This window comes from Adiantum capillus-veneris, chromosome 7, assembly GCF_014529385.1.
Source record: "Adiantum capillus-veneris isolate H3 chromosome 7, ASM1452938v2, whole genome shotgun sequence".
Classification (NCBI taxonomy): domain Eukaryota; kingdom Viridiplantae; phylum Streptophyta; class Polypodiopsida; order Polypodiales; family Pteridaceae; genus Adiantum; species Adiantum capillus-veneris.
The window spans coordinates 98,410,992-98,430,176 of record NC_140937.1 but is presented as its reverse complement, the minus strand read 5'-3'; positions in this window follow the sequence as shown (position 1 = coordinate 98,430,176).

Here is a 19,185-nt window from a genome sequence, read left to right as displayed (position 1 = left end):
TGGGCAAGGCCACCAGCACAGCCGGATAGTGTGTATGCTAGGGGGAGGCTATAAGATAGCACGGTTGGCTGGAGATTAGCACACGCATTACCATTGCCCTTTCACTGGTATCCGAGCTATTTTTGGAGGAGGGGAAAAGCGGGTTGTATGTGCATGCGGCGCGCTGCTTCTCTCCCACGTTCCGCAGACAATGACGTCTTCGTTGTGCAGCAAAAAGAGGTCAGACGCGTTCTCCTATGCGCGGCCGCCCCATCTACATCCTCCACAGCGGCTGACTAAGGCAAACTCGACTGGCAACTTTACGGCACCGAGGCTCCGAAGGCTTCCATTGGTGTTGTAGGCTGCGCGCGTAGGAAGGCCCGCTTAACCTTTGCATGAAGGAGGGTTGAACCACACATGAGGGTAAGAGGCCAACACTTTACCATCAAGCTATTGACCTTTGTTGTGTATAACAAGGATACTTGTGTTAAAAGGAAAACTAAAAGGAAAGGAAAAGCTTCAAACTTCAAGGAACTACTTTCACCCTTCATTTTCACTTCTTGGAGGAAGCCAAGTTTTCCTCCAAAAATTCTTTTTTCCTCAAGGAGATAGTTTCAAAGTGACCAAAAGCCTTCACAAAAACAATGAGTTTGGTGAAGAATCAACAAAGGTGTTCTTACGACGAACGATACGTGAAGTGCTACAATTCACGCAAGGCGAGGTTCACATGCAATGCAAATTGCGAGCATACAAAACACAAAGACTTCAATATCACAAAGTATAAGTTGACGTTTTTTTTTCTCTCTTTATATTAGTGTGTGTTTACCATAGCCAGTGAGGATATCCCACCAACACACACGTTTGATTTTGAGCATGTAGATCAAAATCAGGGCACCACGAGTGCTATTGACACTAATATACATGACGACGATGATCTAGGAGATCATGGCCTTGTAGATATGGCTGCTTTCAAGGCTTTGGAAAATCTTCAAAGCGTACTTGAAGCAACCTCTCTGCACTCAACGCAAATGTTACCAATCTTATGGAGTTACTAATTTATGAATTCACAGATGGCTCAAGGAGCCACAAGTGGCACGATTCAAGGGAACCAAGCTCACACTACTCAAGGAGTCCAAGAGACAAGTGCTTCCGAAGATGCAGAAGGCAGCAGTGCATTACTTAAGAATATCACCATTCCTAAGTTTCACGAGGAAGAGCGTGATCACAACAAGGATGCAATCAATACGTTCTTACACAAATGGAGTGATATTCATAGATTGAGACACACCCTGGATATAAAGACGGCTGTGGAAACAAGCCTATCTCTTAAAAGCAAGGCCTATAAGTGGTGGATGACATTTCTAATAGATGCTCGTCCTCCGTCTTGGGCTGCGTTTCAAGCTTCTTTCTCCAAAGAGTTTTTGGACTCCAATGAAGAAGATAATATTTGGTTAGCATGGGATGCATGCCGCATGTCTGGCCTCTCTCTCACACAGTACCTTTCAAAGTATCAAAAAATCATATTAAAACTAGAAGGTCTAGATGAATTCCAAAACATACGGGGTTTTAATAGGGGTCTTGACAAAGACTATCGTCTTCATGTCAAGACCCAACATCCAAAAACTTTGGAAGAAGCCATTAGTCATGCCCAAAGATATGATGATGACCAAGAGAGGAAAGGAAATGTTCCCTACTCTAAGAATAATCACCACACAAAGAATTTTAAAAAAAAAGGTGGTTTGGTCCCTATGTTGTCAAACATGTCATGGAAATGCTACATATACTTTGTGGGAGCTCGATGGAACAGAGCTTAAAATTCCCATAACATGCAAAAGAATCAAGATGTTCAAGAGGAGACATGATAATAATCCTTTTGATTCACAACAAGATGATGATCAATAACCTAATGACATTGCTATAGATGAGGATGAAGAAGCAGAGGATGATCTTCCAGACTTTGTAGATGTTAGCCTTAGATATTATTTTAGTTTAGTGTTAATTGAACCTTAGCCTTTAGTTTCAATTTTAAGTAAGAAATAGGCTTGTATCCCTCGGATTCTGAAGTAAGTTACTCTTGTGGCATGTTGTTACACGGTGTAAGAGAAGGAATGGAATGAATGAGGGGTTCTGGCTATGGTGTATCTCAGTTTCTGTCTATTCTCTATATTCAATTTCTATGATGTTCCTAAATCCGTGCTGCAGCCTGAACCGATGCTGAAACTGTGTTAATTTTGTATTGAAGTATTGAAATGATTTGTCTGGTAATTATACTCAATTCCTCAACCCCCTAATGCCTCAATAACACTTGGTGATCCTGTTGATTGTGGTGCAAACTTTGATCAAGTCAAAATGGGCAATGGGTTCTAGATGGGGCATATGGCGGTTGAACCTAAAGATTTACTACCGCTTTCTCTAACTGGAAGTCAGCGGAAGAAGAATAGGAAGAGTACAATCTGATCTTCCTTCATGATTACTTTTCAAAACTACCCGGTGATTTAAAACTTTGGATTGCTTCAAAGGTGTTTCAGTATTATAAAGCACTGTTACTCCCATTTGGATTATCCAATGGTCCAATTAGTCTAACTAGTTGTTCAAGTAGTAAACAACTCAATTTTTCCTGAAAATTACAAGCAGAAGGAGATATGTATGAGTGATTCAGAGGATCCACCATCACCAATCTCATATGGCACCAGGTTTCAAAGAAGAAGGTGGGATTCATGGTTGGATTCTCAACTTCAGAGAATAGGTAGTCACACATGAGAAGAAATTCTTGAAGTGGGAGCAGTTATAGGTTTGCAACAATTCCTGAAGGGACACGATCTGGAGAGACCAGCAACACAAGTGGAGATCAACAACAGGAAGCAGGGGAAACTTCTTCACCTAGGCTAATAGAGCAGGAAAGAGACCCAACTCATCCATCAGTTAGTTGGCATTCATGCAGTCCATCAGTTTTTGAGGGCAAAGAGGCAACTGCAATTTCCTACACCACCACCTTTACCGTTGTTGAACTTCAACCCTTTGGGAGGTCAACAAATTCAACAAGTACACATGTGGCACAACCACCACTCAACCCTAAAGTTGGGGCATCAAAATTCAATAGGAAAGAATCCCAGGATGCTGATAGTCATGTGGGACAGTTTGAGACAAGATGGTGGGTATGATGCACTTTACAATGATGCTATAAAAAAGGAGCATTTTGCAGCAACATTGTAGGGAAAATCCATGTCCTAGTGTATGCAATATGGTACTGCTGCATTCCCTGATTATGATAAGTTGAAAATCAGATTTTTGGCCAGGTTCAGGGTAGAGAAAACCCTTGAAGATGTTTTGAAGAAAATAAAAAAAATCAAGCAAAAGGAGTTGTTGGTGGAAGAATGTGCCCAACAATTTAGAAACTTGATGAACATGTTGCAAGCCAATCAAAGACCCTCTTGGGAGCAATTGGATGACTACTTCTGTAGAGGTTTGAGGAAGCAGTTGAAAATTGCAAGTGATGCTCCTCTTACCCAACCTCAAGATTTTGGAAACATAGTAGATGTAACCATGAGAGCTGAGAGAAGATATGGCACCAGTGAACAAAAGAAGAGTAAGAAGAAGACATCCAAGCAGGACTCAGATTCAAAAGAAGAGGATTCCAATTCAGATTCAGATGGTGATGAGGAAACAAATTTAGATTCTGATCAGAAGACAGATTTTGAGGATGAGGAAGAGGACACATGGAGTGCCAAGAAAAAGAAGAAGAAGAAATCCAAGAAGAAAGGATCAAAGTCAAAGAAACACAAAAGCAAAGGCAAAGCCAAGAATGGTAAGTCTGAATCTAAGGAACCAAATTATATCAGTAAATAGATTTTGGACAACCTGAAGGAGATGCAGCCACAATCATTTTCTAGTCCTACCAAATCACCATTTTGTCAGGTATGTCAAAGACCTGGACATGAATATGATAATTGATATTATAACCCCAATTTTAGAGGAAGGAGACCAACACACATTTTATAAAAAATGGAGTCAGGTGCTAATGTGGTTGCACCACAACCCTTCAAGGGTAGGTTTCACAATTCAAATCAGCCAAGGCCATTCCAATAAGGAAATTGAAAAAATGGGCCAAGGTTTTAGCAATCAAATAATCCAATGCAACCATGTACTTATTGTGGTTTAATGGGGCACATGCAACGACCTTCTTGTGAGCTTTGATGTAAGCATAGGAATGAGAGAGGGATTCCAATTGTGAACTTCAGCTCTCCAAATGCAGAAGCTAGTTCTTCTAATGATGGAAAAATGAAACAACCAGCTCAGGTAAATGCAATATTTTTGAAAGAAATTGATACTTTATTAGAAAAGCACGAAAATCAACAAGCACAAACTGACTGCACACAATGTGTTTAGGAACTAGGGGAAAAAATCACAAGCCCACACACCCAATCTTTACATTCTTCTCAGTATGATTGCTCTAAATGTATTACAATTGAAGAAGTGCTAGAGACACCATTGGCAGCACAGAGTTTGGTTATGACTAGGTCCAAAGGGAAGTTGACCCCACAGGAAAAGGAACAGGGGAAAGACCGTGAGGATCCTGTTAATTGGACAACTCATGATAAAATCCAAAGAGGAGTTCTAAGGGAGATCCAATCCAATCAGCAAACTGAAGATTCAATAGATTTTTGGCCAATTGGTTCAATAAGAAGAAATTGGGAGAATTTGGGCAGTAAACAATCCGATTTTGAAGAGTTACATCATCACCTGAAATCAGCTAATTTAGTACAATCTCCTACTAAGGGTCTATCAGATGATCTTGTTACCATATACATGTGGTAGTGATGTGTGTGAACACACTAGGACCGCCGGGGCATTTTTTCCCTCTTTAGGAGGTTTTTTCCCCCGTGCATTGTATATACGCCCATCACTCTAGGGCTATCTATCTTTCCATTGCACACTAAGTAACACACTCTCTATTGTGTGCCTTGAGCTTCCTTCGTCTTCTCCAAGCTGTGTGTGTTTCTCTGCAACCCTAATTCCAACAATTGGTATCAGAGCAGGTTGTGTCCTCCAGGGCTTAGTCGCCTACTGCTCCAGCACACGCCTGCTCACTTTCTCCGATTCCAGTGAGGTTTGGCGAGCGTTTTCAGGTCGACAAATACTTGGGGCAAGCTCAAAGAGCTTGTTCTGCTCAGATTTTTGATTTGGGCTCATTTCGGCCTCCGTTTCCACTACATGCAGTACTGCACAGGCTATTTCGTCATTTTGTGCATAATTTCTTTCAGTGCCGTTTTCTGCATAACAGGTGCCTTATAGTCTTCTACAGTTTGTGCTATATAGCACAAGTTGTTCCTGCTCTGTTTCTCCTATTTTCGGGCAGTTTTCACATCAGGTGCAGCACATGTGTGTGAACACACTAGGACCGTCGGGGCATTTTTTCCCTCTTTATGAGGTTTTTTCCCCTGTGCATTGTATATACGCCCATCACTCTAGGGCTATCTATCTTTCCATTGCACACTAGGTAACACACTCTCTATTGTGTGCCTTGAGCTTCCTTCGTCTTCTCCAAGCTGTATGTGTTTCTCTGCAACCCTAATTCCAATAGATCTTTTTGAAGCATTGATGGATGCCCCTATTTCAATTAAGGTGGGAAAATTATTGAAATTAGTTCCTAACTTTAGTTTAGTCAGGAATTCCTAAGGAAACTGACAAATCAAGTTAGAGAACAGGATTTACAACATAAGGAGGAAAGGAGTCATTCCTCTGGCACGTAATGATTATGGGGATGTAGCACCAGTGGAAGTGAACTACAAGTTTCTAGTAATTAATATTTCAATTGGAAAAGTATATTTGTCAGATGTGTTGGTGGATGGAGGATCAGGAGTAAACATCCTTCCTGAATCAATTTGCAAGAAACTCAATTTAACCAAATGGGAACCTGCACCTTTTCAAGTGAAGATGGCAGACTAGAGAAGAGTGCAACCTTTAGGGATTATCAAGAACCAAACCATAAGTGTTGTAGGATTAATCTTTATTATGAATTTTGTGATTCTTAGATTGGAAGAAACAACCTATTCCTATCCAATGATCCTGGGAAGACCATGGTTAAGGGCAGCCAAAGTCAAACAACTTTGGGGTGCAGACACCATATGCATTGTTATTAAAAAGGGTAAGAAGAAGGTCAGGATGCAAATGATTCCTAGGAAAATCATTCCACCAGGTTTTAGACCTTTGTATGCAGAGGGCATCAACATGGAAGAAGCTGTTGAAGCAGATGAGGAAGAAGAATTCCTTCAAAGGAATAAAACAATTATTCTTATTTTGGAAGTAGATGTGCAAAAGATTACAGATGCAGTTCATAATCAGGTCTAGCCACCTGACATAAAATGGACAGATAGCAGAAATGATTCAGGACCTACAGCCATTACAAAAAAGTTGCAAGAGGATAAGGAAACAATAGAAGCAATAAAGCATGCAGAGAGAATGTTTGAGGAGCAAATGTCAAAGAGTTCAAGGGTTAGAGAAGACGATTTAAAATATATGAATTTGGGAGAGGAAAAAGAGCCCAAATTTGTCAGGGTGTCCACTGAATTGGACCTGAATTTTAAGAGGTCATTGAAAACCTTATTGCAGGAGTTTAAAGATGTTTCTGTCTGGTCTTATACTGATATGAAGGGAGAAGATTCAGTTGTATGTCAACATAAAATCAATTTGAAAATTGTGCAATACCAGTCAAGCAGCAGAGGTATAGGATGAATCCTAACTATGCCAAACAGGTGAAAGAGGAAATAGATAAACTATTGGAAGTAGGTTTCATCTATTTAGTGGATAAAGTGACTTGGTTGTCACCCATTGTGGTGGTCCCAATGAAAAATGGCAAAATCAGACTTTGTGTGGATTATAGAAAACTGAATGCTATTACAATTACTTATCCATTTCCATTGCCTTACTGTGATACAATGCTAAATGCAGTTGCAGGAAAGGAAATATATAGCTTTCTGGATGGTTTTAGTGGCTATAATCAGGTCAGTATGGCTTTGGAGGACAGAGACAAAATTGCATTTATTACAGAATGAGGTGTATATGCGTCCACAGTAATGAACTTTGGACTAAAGAATGCACCACCAACTTTTCAGAAATGGATCATGGAAGTTTCTGATCCTTACCTGACAACATTCATGAAAGTGTTTTTGGATTATTTTAGTGTCTCAAGAAATAAAAATGAACATTTGTTTTATTTGAGGTTATGTTTTTAGAAATGCAGGGAGGCCAGGATGTCACTTATCCCTACAAAGTATGCATTTGCAGTGAAAAGGGGAATTTTGTTGGGTCACATAATCAGTCAAGAAGGCATTGCGATTGACCCCAAGAAGGTGGACACTATTTTGAAAGCACATGCTCCTAAAAATGTTAAGCAATTGATGAGATTTGTTGGACAGGTTAAGTGGCATACATGGTTTTTGAGATACTTAGCTCATGTCTTCTTACCATTGACACATTTAACCAAAAATAATGTGGATTTTGTCTGGAAGGAGGAGCAAGAAAGGGTTTTTACTCTGTTGAAGAAAATGCTAGTAATTGCACCCATCTTAATTCCTCCCGATTGGAAAAAATCATTCCACCTGTTTGTGGATGCTTCTCATTCAGCCATTGGTGCGATTTTGATGCAAGAGGCTGAAAAAGGTTGGTTTAAACCAATCTATTATGGAAGTAGGGCGTTGTCTTCTGAAGAAAGGAATTATTCAGTCACCAAAAGGGAATGCCTGGGGATGATTTTTGGACTTCAGAAATTCAGGCATTACGCCAATCAAGTGACCATTCATGTAGATCATCAAGCTTTGGTAAATTTGATGAACAATCCACGTTTGTCAGGAAGATTGGCTAGATGGGTTCTATTGATGCAAGAATTTGACTATTCAGTAATTCACAAACCAGGTCCGCAGACAGCAGGTTATTTGAGCAGATTGACTACATGTGAAGTTCCCACTCAGGCAATTGATGATACCTGATGCAAACATGTTTCCAGTTCATGTGATTCAAGACAAGGACTCATGGTATGCAGATATGTTGTACTTTCTTCTTGTGGGTGTTTTACCAAGGCAAATGGTAGTTACTCAAAGAATGAAGCTTGAATGGAAAAGCAGGTCTTTTACACTGATAATTGGAGTTTTGTACAAAAAGGGAATTGATCATATTCTCACGAGATGTGTCATAATAATCAATATCTAATTCTCCTAAATGATTTTCTCATGTTAAACTGATCATTTAATATGGGGAAGTGCCAGGGGAGAAAAAGCTAGAATATTGGTTAAGCTAGCAGATCGGCCACAGTAGGGATCCAAAGGAGGGAAAATAGGGATCCAAGGGGGGGCCGTCTGCAAACTTAGAGCCATGTGCAACAATGGGCTAAAAAGACCCTAAGGTTCAGCCCATTAAGACTTCCAAAATGCTAAGGTTCCAAAATTCAAAGGTTGTGTCCAAAGGTCAACCATGGGGGGAATTGGATGCTTTGTGTGTGTCCCAAAAGTCTTTTCAAATCCCTACATAGGAGGGGGCGAGCCTAGCTTGTAGGGGATGAGAGAGAAAGTCACACACACACACACACACACAAGCTCCCTTTACACAAAGGGAATGAGGGACACATGTCAGCTCCCTAGCCCAGATGCCCACAAGGTGTACCCAATTCCTATTGGATGGCCTTGGAGGTGGACCAATGAGAATTAGGCTAGAGTAAATCTAGTTTAATTAATTTAAAACCACTTAATAAAAGAACCAATGAGAATTAAGTCCTCTAGAAGACTATTGGACAGTCTCCCATGGGGTCCAATGAGCATTCAACAGCCCAATGGCTTGCCTGATTCCTATTAGCCAGGAGGCAAAGGGGTCCAATGAGAGTTTAGTTGAATTATTAAATTACCTAAAGCTCTCACAAAGGGGAAAGGGGGACACATGTCAGAAGGCTATCACTTATACTGCTTAATTAACATTGGCTAGGCCTGGGGAGGTCCAATGAGAGGAGAGCATGAGCAAATAGCAAGAGGGGTCGAACAAGAGAGAGGGGGGGCTGATTTTTGCAAGGCATTATCACACACACACACACACTCACACAAGCTCATGTGTGAAGTAAAGAGGACTCTCTCTCCTTCTCAAGATTTAATGGAAAGCTTATCACCTACTCCAAGCTTGTGAGAAGGGAGGCCTACACCAACAACTCTTGGCTTTGTGATGCAAATCCAACCAAGAGCCAAGCTTCAATGCATGCTCATCTCCTCTACCATGCTAATTACTAAGCTAAGCTATGCTAATATGAGTGATTATATGAGGAGATGTACATCTTTCTCGTAAGACTACTCCTTCTTCCTCTTAATCTACTCTCATACCTTGCTAGCTCTCACCATCTTCGAAGGTGTGTGAAGTCTTGGGTCTGAGATCGGGGATAATTGATGTTGTGTTTGATAAGTGTTTTGCTTAGTGCATGAAGCTTTCATCTTCATTGCACTAGCTAGTCTTGAAGGAACACAATGAATTGTATTGTACAATGTCTCTCTTGATGGGAGAAAACATAATACAAAGCCTTTTGGAGGGGGGACCGGCTCCATGAAAATCCGGTCCTCAATTGTTGTCAATAGCTTAATTTCTCTCTCTTTTGAAAGTATTGTTCATGCTATCTAACTAGGTGTTATGCTTTTTGTTTCTCTCTCCACCCAAGCACTCTTGTAATTTCTCATTAGGAATCTATTCTAATGAAATGCCCACTATGTTCATGCTAATTTCCGCTACACACAAGTTTTTAGGCCATTAAATGTTACATTGGTATCAGAGCACAAGGTTTCTCTTTTCGTGCTCAAGAAGGGAGGTCCTCAAGCTAGCTATAAATGGCAAGTATTATTAATTGCCTGTGAGTAAGTAGAATAGGGATTTCTCAGCCTTGCAGCGCGCTTGCCTTCGTGCATTTAACAGGGCGTCACCATCGAGAGCTATGGTTTTAATAGTGGAGTCCTACGGGACCACTATTGAGCTATTAGAAGCTTGACAGGAGCCGGTGCTGTTTTGGTGTGTTGAACAACCCTCTCTTCTATTCCTTGCAATTAATGGTATTCGAGCCACGGGTACAGTAGCTTGAGTGCTTTTTCTAAAGGGGTAAAGAGGAGTAGCAACTAGGGCTTGAAGTGCCAAAGTACACCTAAAAAGTTTACACCCTAAAAGTTGTTAGAATGGAGAGTGAAATTAATGTTGATAACTTTGATTTTGCTAATGAGCAAGCTACTGATGATGCTCCGATGCTTGTTAACTATCTTGTTTCTAGGCTTCAACAAGCCATGGGCAATCCATCTCTCCAAAGTGAAGTGCAACGGCAGCTCCGTGCTCATGGGATTCTCCAAGCTCACCACCATGACGAGAGAACACCTAGGAAGCCTCCTTGTGAGACTTCCAAAAGAGGTCTCTCTCTGATTTGGGAAGAAGAAAAGAAATCATACGAAGGGCTCAAGAATTTACTTCTTGATGATGCATCTCCTTCCCAAAGGAGAACTCAAGAGCCTCCATCGAAGTAACGAGAAAGAATTGAGTCTCCCGCCACCTCGGCGGAGATGGCTCCACGAAGACGGCGGGCTAAACGCTCTCCATCACCACCAAAGCGGAGAAGACCAACGCACCCTTCTCCACACCATAATTCAAAGAGGGATGATAAAAAGCAAGAGAAGAAAAAGGCGAGAAAGAGGACACTCTCTTCTCCATCTTCTTCATCCTCTTCCTCTTATGAAAGTGATGGTGAAGATGACGAAGATCAAGACCAGAAAAAGGCGAGAAAGAGGTCACCCTCTTCTCCACCTTCTTCAAACTCTTCACCTTCTGAAGAAAGTGATGGTGCAACCTTTGAACCATAAAAAAGAAGAGGCCATAGGAAATCCTATGCCGCATGCAAGAGGTCGTCCAAGCTGAAGAAGTTCAAAGAGGGAGGGAAGAGCATCTCTTTCGTTACCTATGATGGCACCTTTGGTGCTACGGACAAAGTCTTGGCCTTTATCCAACAGTTTGATGCGGCGTTTGGAGATGAGGGCTTCACGGAGTCCTCTAAGCTACGCCATGTAGCTATGCACTTTCATAAGTCCACCAGGCAATGGTGGTTTAGCCTACGAGCCAACGGTGAAGCTCCGCAAACATGGAAAGATTTAAGAGCTTCCATTATGAAGCAGTTTTTGGCCACCAATGCCAAAGACAAAGTACTCACCGAGTGGCGAAGCTTAAAGCTCTCTCCCTATGAATCCATCCACAAATATGTGGACAAGTTTTGGGACCTACAACTCAAAGCCACTGTCTTCAAAAAGTTGGATTTTGGAGAGCAAAAGCAACAATTTTGTGCGGGCTTAACCAAAGAAATGGCGGAGTATGTCAACTCCCAAAGGCCACGTACCATATCGGCGGTAATACACCATACTATGGTGGCCTCTCGAATCAATTTCCAAATGGGGTCTAAAAGAAATAATAAGCCCACGAAAAACAAGGGTTCCAACGAGCCTAAGGGAAAGGACAATGTCCAAAAGTCTCCTAAGGGCAACTCCAACAAAGCTAAAGAGAAGGGAGTTTACAAACGTAAAAACAAACTCTCTCCTGCAGAGCTTGAGCGTTATCGCAAGGATAACCGGTGTTTCAAGTGCGACGAACAAGGGCATGCGTACCGCGCTTGTCCCCAAAAGAACAACCACCAAGATCCTCCTAGAGCTACCTTGGTTGAAATCCAAGAGGAGGAGACTCACCAAATTCACCACAAAGGATCTCCTCTATGCCATGCTTGGGGAAAGGTAAGAGAACATGATGCTTTTATTCTCTTTGACCCTGGTTCTACTCACAATTTTATATCTATAGAGTTGGCCACCGAGCTAGGCATACAACCCTACGAGATGGGAGATGTCCTACTCGCAGACAATGCTTTCAAGGGGCAAGAAGCTTCAATCACTCCCTTAATCGGGAAATTGAGGCTTCATGTCCAAAGCGATGTGGACAAAGAGGACTTCTTTATCTCTCCCCTCAAGCATGAGGATGTAATCCTAGGGGCACCATGGTTTGATCGCCTGGCTGCCAATGTTAAATTCCCTGAAAGGAGTAACACTATCCCCATTGTACATATACCAGCTTTCAACAAGTCAATAAAGAGCTCTATTTCCGTGTACATGATTTTTGTTAAAGATTCTCAAAATGAACCTAATGCTTTAGCAAAAGAAAATAAAAGCAACCAAAAGGAATTAGAGTTATCCAATTTTCTCAAGGGGTTTCAAGATGTTTTTATTGATGACATCCCTTGTGAGCTACCTCCTAAACAAGGTAATGATGACCATGCAATTGAACTTCTTCCAGGAAGTTCACCACCTAACAAACCTCCTTATAGAGTTTCTCAAGCTCAACAAGAGGAGATTATGCGGCAAGTGCATGAGTTAGTTGAGAAGGGCATGGTTAGGCCTAGCTCATCTCCATTTTGCTCACCTGTGCTATTAGTGCAAAAGAAAGATGGCACATATTGTATGTGTGTCGACTATAGAGCACTAAATAGGATCACTATCAAGAATAGGTTTCCCGTTCCACGGGTAGAAGACCTATTTGATAAGCTACAAGGATCGACCTACTTCAGTAGGATTGACCTAAAAAGTGGCTATCATCAAATAAGGATAGTTGATCAAGACATTGTAAAGACCGCATTTCGCACCACATTTGGTCTTTACGAATACATTGTCATGCCTTTTGGCTTGACCAATGCACCAGCCACATTCAACCGCTTGATGGAGAAGCTGTTTAGGCCTCATCGAACCTTCACTGGAGTGTTCTTTGATGATATTATCATCTACTCTAATTCATTAGACGAACACAAGCAACACCTCCAGGTAATATTTCAAGTTTTAAGAGAGAATAAACTTTATGTTAATCAAAAGAAAAGTGATTTTTTCTTGCAAGAGAGTCAGTATTATGGCCTAAACCAAAGAATCTTCATGAACTAAGAAGCTTTATAGGTATGTGTGCATACTATAGACGCTTCATAGTACAGTTCTTACAAATTGCGGGACCATTACATGACCCAACAAAGAAAAGCGTTAGGTACACATGGTCTACTAAGGAGAACAATTCTTTCGAAAAGCTTAAAGAAAACCTTATCTCTCAACCTGTGCTTACACTACCGAATCTCTCAAAACCATTTGAGGTCCAATGTGATGCTTGTGGTGATTGCCTTGGAGCTGTTTTGCTCCAAGAAGGGCACACCATAGGCTATGAAAGTCGAAGGCTCGACCCTGTTGAGCAAGCTCTAGGAATATATGAAAAGGAACTCCTTGCAGTTCTACATGCCTTAGACTCATGGAAGCACTATTTATTGGGGACTCCTTTCATTCTGCGAACGGATCACCAAAGTTGTAAGTACTTCGTGACGCAGACCAAGCTCTCCGACAAACAAATGAGGTGGGCAAATTTCCTTTTGCAATTTCATTTTCATATTGCTCACATTGCTGGCAAGCATAATCGAGTAGCTGATGCACTCTCAAGACGGCCGAGAGTGAATGCGGTTTCCATAGCAACTCACAATGATCTATCTTCAATGATAGATGAGTATGCTATTGATCCTGATTTTAGAGATGTGATTTCAGCCCTTGAATTAGGGAACAAAAAAGAACCATTTACTTTACAAGATGGTTATCTTCTCTATGGCAATAGACTATGTGTTACTAACTCACTACGTGAGAAAGTAATGTATGAATCTCATGCTCCACCTTATGCGGGGCATAGAGGGGTTCAGTCTACCTTAAAGGGAATTGAAACATATTTCTATTGGCCTACCATGAAAGTGAACATACAAGAGTATGTTTCTAAACGTGTGGTTTGCCAAAAGACAAAATTTGATAGAGGGAAGCAACTTGGATTGCTTCAACCTTTGCCAATCCCTAATTCACCATGGGAGAGCATATCCATGGATTTTATCTTTGGATTGCCTAAGTCTATCCATGGGAATATGAAAATATGGACGATAGTAGACAGGTTCAGTAAACAAGCTCATTTTATACCTGTCAAAAAGACTATCAAAGCCCATCAAATGGCAACCCTCTTCATTTCACAAATTTTCAAGTACCATGGCTTGCCAATGTCCATAGTGTCGGATAGAGATCCTAGAATGACCAGTAATTTCTGGAAGGGTCTCTTTGAGAATTTAGGGACAAGGCTAAACTTCTCTTCGGCCTATCATCCACAAACGGATGGCCAAAGTGAAATAGCTAACCTAACAATTCTCGATCTACTAAAAACCTATGTAATGGAAGTAGATCAAAGAACCCAATGGGAGAAGTACTTACCCTTAGTGGAGTATGCTTACAATAACACTGTACATACTTCCATGGGAAAAGCACCTTTCGAGGTAATTGAGGGAAGATCAAATATTCCCTTGCTACTTAAAGTACATGGGAAGATCTTCGCTGCAGATGAGTATAGCCGAGACCTACAAGAATCTTTTCAAAAGATTAAGGATGCTATCTCTATCTCACAGCAAAGGCAAAAGGCTGTTGCTGACAAGCACAGAAGAGCCCAAGCCTTTAAAGAAAATGATTGGGTCTTATTAAAGTTTCCCAAGGCTCGATTAAGGCACATGACGGGCAAGAATCCTACGGGACACCAAAAGTACTATGCTAAACTAGCAAAAAGGTACTATGGTCCCTTCCAGATTCTTAGGCCAATCAATGAGATGGCCTATCACGTCAAGTTGCCCAATCATTGGCTCATACACAATGCTTTCCATGTGAGCCTATTAAAGCCTTACAAAGGAGAGCCACCTCAAGAACCAACTAGTGAAGACCCACTGGAGATCGAGGACCAAGAGGAGGTGCTGCAACCCGAGTACATTCTCCGACATGAAGACAAGGTACTAAGTGGCGGTAAGACTATCCAACGATATCTTATTAAGTTTAAGAATTATCCTTTTGAAGATGCTAGATGGATGCAAGGCATACAATTAAAGGATAACCTAAACCTTGTCAATGCTTACAATGCTTCCCAAGAGTAAGCAAATGCACAAAATGTTAAAAATGAACAAAGTTTTTGTCTTATAAGACTCTCTTTTTCTTTATTGTGCACAAAAAAAAAATTAAGTAATGTGCATGCTTAGATCAAGTTTGCGGAGACGACGTCTCCCAAACACCAAGTAGAGCTTGTCACTCTACTATGGAAGATTGATAGGACTAATGTGCAGACATGCTTGCGGAAGCCTCAAGCTCTCAAGCGCCAAATGGACTAGTCATCCATTGTGGAATGATGTCGTAGGGTAACATAGGGATCCTCTACCCGCTAAGAAAAGGACTCATGAATATGATTTATCTTCTCTACACCATAGTCGAGGACGACTATGATTTCAAGAGAGAGGTAATGTCATGATAATCAATATCTAATTCTTCTAAATGATTTTCTCATGTTAAACTGATCATTTAATATGGGGAAGTGCCATGGGAGAAAAAGCTAGAATATTGGTTAAGCTAGCAGACCGGCCACAGTAGGGATCCAAAGGAGGGAAAATAGGGATCCAAGGGGGGGCCGTCTGCAAACTTAGAGCCATGTGCAACAATGGGCTAAAAAGACCCTAAGGTTCAGCCCATTAAGACTTCCAAAATGCTAAGGTTCCAAAATTCAAAGGTTGTGTCCAAAGGTCAACCATGGGGGGAATTGGATGCTTTGTGTGTGTCCCAAAAGTCTTTTCAAATCCCTACATAGGAGGGGGCGAGCCTAGCTTGTAGGGGATGAGAGAGAAAGTCACACACACACACACACACACACACAAGCTCCCTTTACACAAAGGGAATGAGGGACACATGTCAGCTCCCTAGCCCAGATGCCCACAAGGTGTACCCAATTCCTATTGGATGGCCTTGGAGGTGGACCAATGAGAATTAGGCTAGAGTAAATCTAGTTTAATTAATTTAAAACCACTTAATAAAAGAACCAATGAGAATTAAGTCCTCTAGAAGACTATTGGACAGTCTCCCATGGGGTCCAATGAGCATTCAACAGCCCAATGGCTTGCCTGATTCCTATTAGCCAGGAGGCAAAGGGGTCCAATGAGAGTTTAGTTGAATTATTAAATTACCTAAAGCTCTCACAAAGGGGAAAGGGGGACACATGTCAGAAGGCTATCACTTATACTGCTTAATTAACATTGGCTAGGCCTGGGGAGGTCCAATGAGAGGAGAGCATGAGCAAATAGCAAGAGGGGTCGACCAAGAGAGAGGGGGGGCTGATTTTTGCAAGGCATTATCACACACACACACACTCACACAAGCTCATGTGTGAAGTAAAGAGGACTCTCTCTCCTTCTCAAGATTTAATGGAAAGCTTATCACCTACTCCAAGCTTGTGAGAAGGGAGGCCTACACCAACAACTCTTGGCTTTGTGATGCAAATCCAACCAAGAGCCAAGCTTCAATGCATGCTCATCTCCTCTACCATGCTAATTACTAAGCTAAGCTATGATAATATGAGTGATTATGTGAGGAGATGTACATCTTTCTCGTAAGACTACTATTTCTTCCTCTCAATCTACTCTCATACCCTGCTAACTCTCACCATCTTCGAAGGTGTGTGAGGTCTTGGGTCTGAGACTGGGGATAATTGATGTCGTGTTTTGCTTAGTGCATGAAGCTTTTATCTTCATTGCACTAGCTAGTCTTGAAGGAACACAATGAATTGTATTGTACAATGTCTCTCTTGATGGGAGAAACGATAATACAAAGCCTTTTGGAGGGGGGACCGGCTCCATGAAAATCGGGTCCTCCACTGTTGTCAATAGCTTAATTTCTCTCTCTTTTGAATGTATTGTTCATGCTATCTAACTCGGTGTTATGCTTTTTGTTGCTCTCTCCACCCAAGCACTCTTGTAATTTCTCATTAGGAATCTATTCTAATGAAATGCCCACTATGTTCATGCTAATTTCCGCTACACTCAAGTTTTTAGGCCATTAAATGTTACAAGATGTGTGGAACACTTTGAACAGAATGCAGTATTATTTGAAGCCCATTCAAGTAATGTCGGAGGCCAGTTTTCAGGGGATATCACAACAAAGAAAATCTTACAAGTAGGTTTGTGGTGGCCATCAGTTTTTAAAGATTCCCATCAATTTGTGAAGTCATGTTTGACGTGTCAAAGGGATGACAGACCCTTGAGTGCTGATAGAATGCCGTTACAGCCTGTTCTACCACTTGAACCTTTTCAAAAATGGGGGTTAGATTTTGTGGGCCCTGTGAAGCCAACAACAAAGTTTACAGGGAACAAATATATTCTTGTGGCAATAGACTACTATACAAACTTGGTAGAAGCACAGGAAATGAAAGACAACAGAGCAGAGAGTGTGGCTAAATTTATTTACAAAAACATAATTGGAATAAATTTGTATATTAGTCAAAAGAATATTCTTAGAGCATTGCTGATCAAAGGATTGAGAGCGACTAGGGTATCTAAGTGGTCCCCTTTAAGAACTCCGCCTTTAATAGTACATAGTACATGGCTATAAGGAGGTGGTTACCATCATACTATGCTATGGACCGTGGGACGATCAGGACCTTCAAAAGTCTAATATATCACATGCGTTCAAGAGATTATAAGAAATACCTATATGTACAAATTGCATTTGCATTGTATGAAACAACTCTTACATAGTAGATGACCGTGGAAGACTTATTGGCGTAAAAGGTCTAGGGGAGTGGTAGAGAAAACCTGCAATTTCTCTTTGCACCTCTCACCATCCAATGGTGCCATGCTATCAAAACCATGACTTGCCAATAGATGGGTTGCTTACGACCCTCATTGGCTGGAGCAAGACATGTTTGGGTTAGTGCCACGCTCCGGGGTCACATTTGAGGGGCTACCAAGTTGCCAAGGAAACTCTCTCTCTCTCTCTCTCTATCAGTTCTAAACTAACTTGTCATTCAATATATATTGTATACCTCAAAGTGATGCCATAATCATGCTCTACTCTCTCTCTCTCTCTCTCTCACACACACACACACACACACACACACACACACACACACACACACACACACACACACACACACACACACACACACACACACACACACACACATGCCTTGGGATAGATTTAAAGCATCTACCTATTTTCCAAATATGTGTAGCTCAAGTAGTCAGAGGCCCTAGTGACTCCCAGAACATAAACCAATATTGCTAGCCAGCGAAGAAGCCCAAATGTATCCAATGCTAGGACACTGCATTCTTGGATCCCCAATTAAGGTCTTCTTGTATTCACCATTGCAAGAAAAGGCCCATTTTGACTTTTCACTTCAATTGCTTCATCACCACCATAACGTGTAGATAAATATCTCTCGATCGTTTGCACGTTGTTGGAAAAGGCACAATCTATGGGGCCCTCTCTCTCTCTCTCACACACACACACACACACACACAGGTTGTTCGATGTCCGATTTTGACTATTGCAGGTTTTTGCGAAAGGATGGAGTTGCATAGAATCTAAACTACTTTATGCAATTTTGGAAAGTTCTTTAATGTGTGTATGGCAAGGAGGATGACCCAGCAGGGACTCAGTAGCTCAATTTTGATGTTGATCCCCAGCATGCCATGCAAATCAACAAAAGATGATGCCTCTCCTTCCTCTAATTTTCAAGCTCCATTATGGACAATATAGATGATGGACTAAATTGAATAATAGGAAAAATTTATTGTGTATCCAAGCGCTCGAGAAAAACCTAGGTTTAGTGTAACCCCACCTACAAAGTTTTTCAACTATATCTAACGCACCTTGGAGGCCCCTACTGTGTGACATAAGGAAATGGCTCGGAAGGGGGCTAGGAGTTGAAGACCAAGGCAAAGAAAAAAAGAGAATGGATTGGACACGAAGAAAAGTGTGTGTGTGTGTGTGTCCATAGGATGGGCCACACACTTGTAAGATTTAATTTTAAGGTTAGGACACCCTCAATAATTGGAGAAAAAACCTAGGTTTAGTATAATCCCACCCACAAATTTTAAGAATTACCTTTAATTTTTTTCTAAAGAAATTCTTACTAGAACTCACTATCGCATTAAGTTGTAATGAATTCTGAACATAAAAAGCACAACATCCCCATGCTCCAAAGAGCCATTGGGTGCAAAAAGAATAACAAATTATTTTATCTGCAAAAAGAATAGCAACTTAGCATCACAAACTTAAATTTTAAATTGGCGGTCCTGATTCATCTGAATCC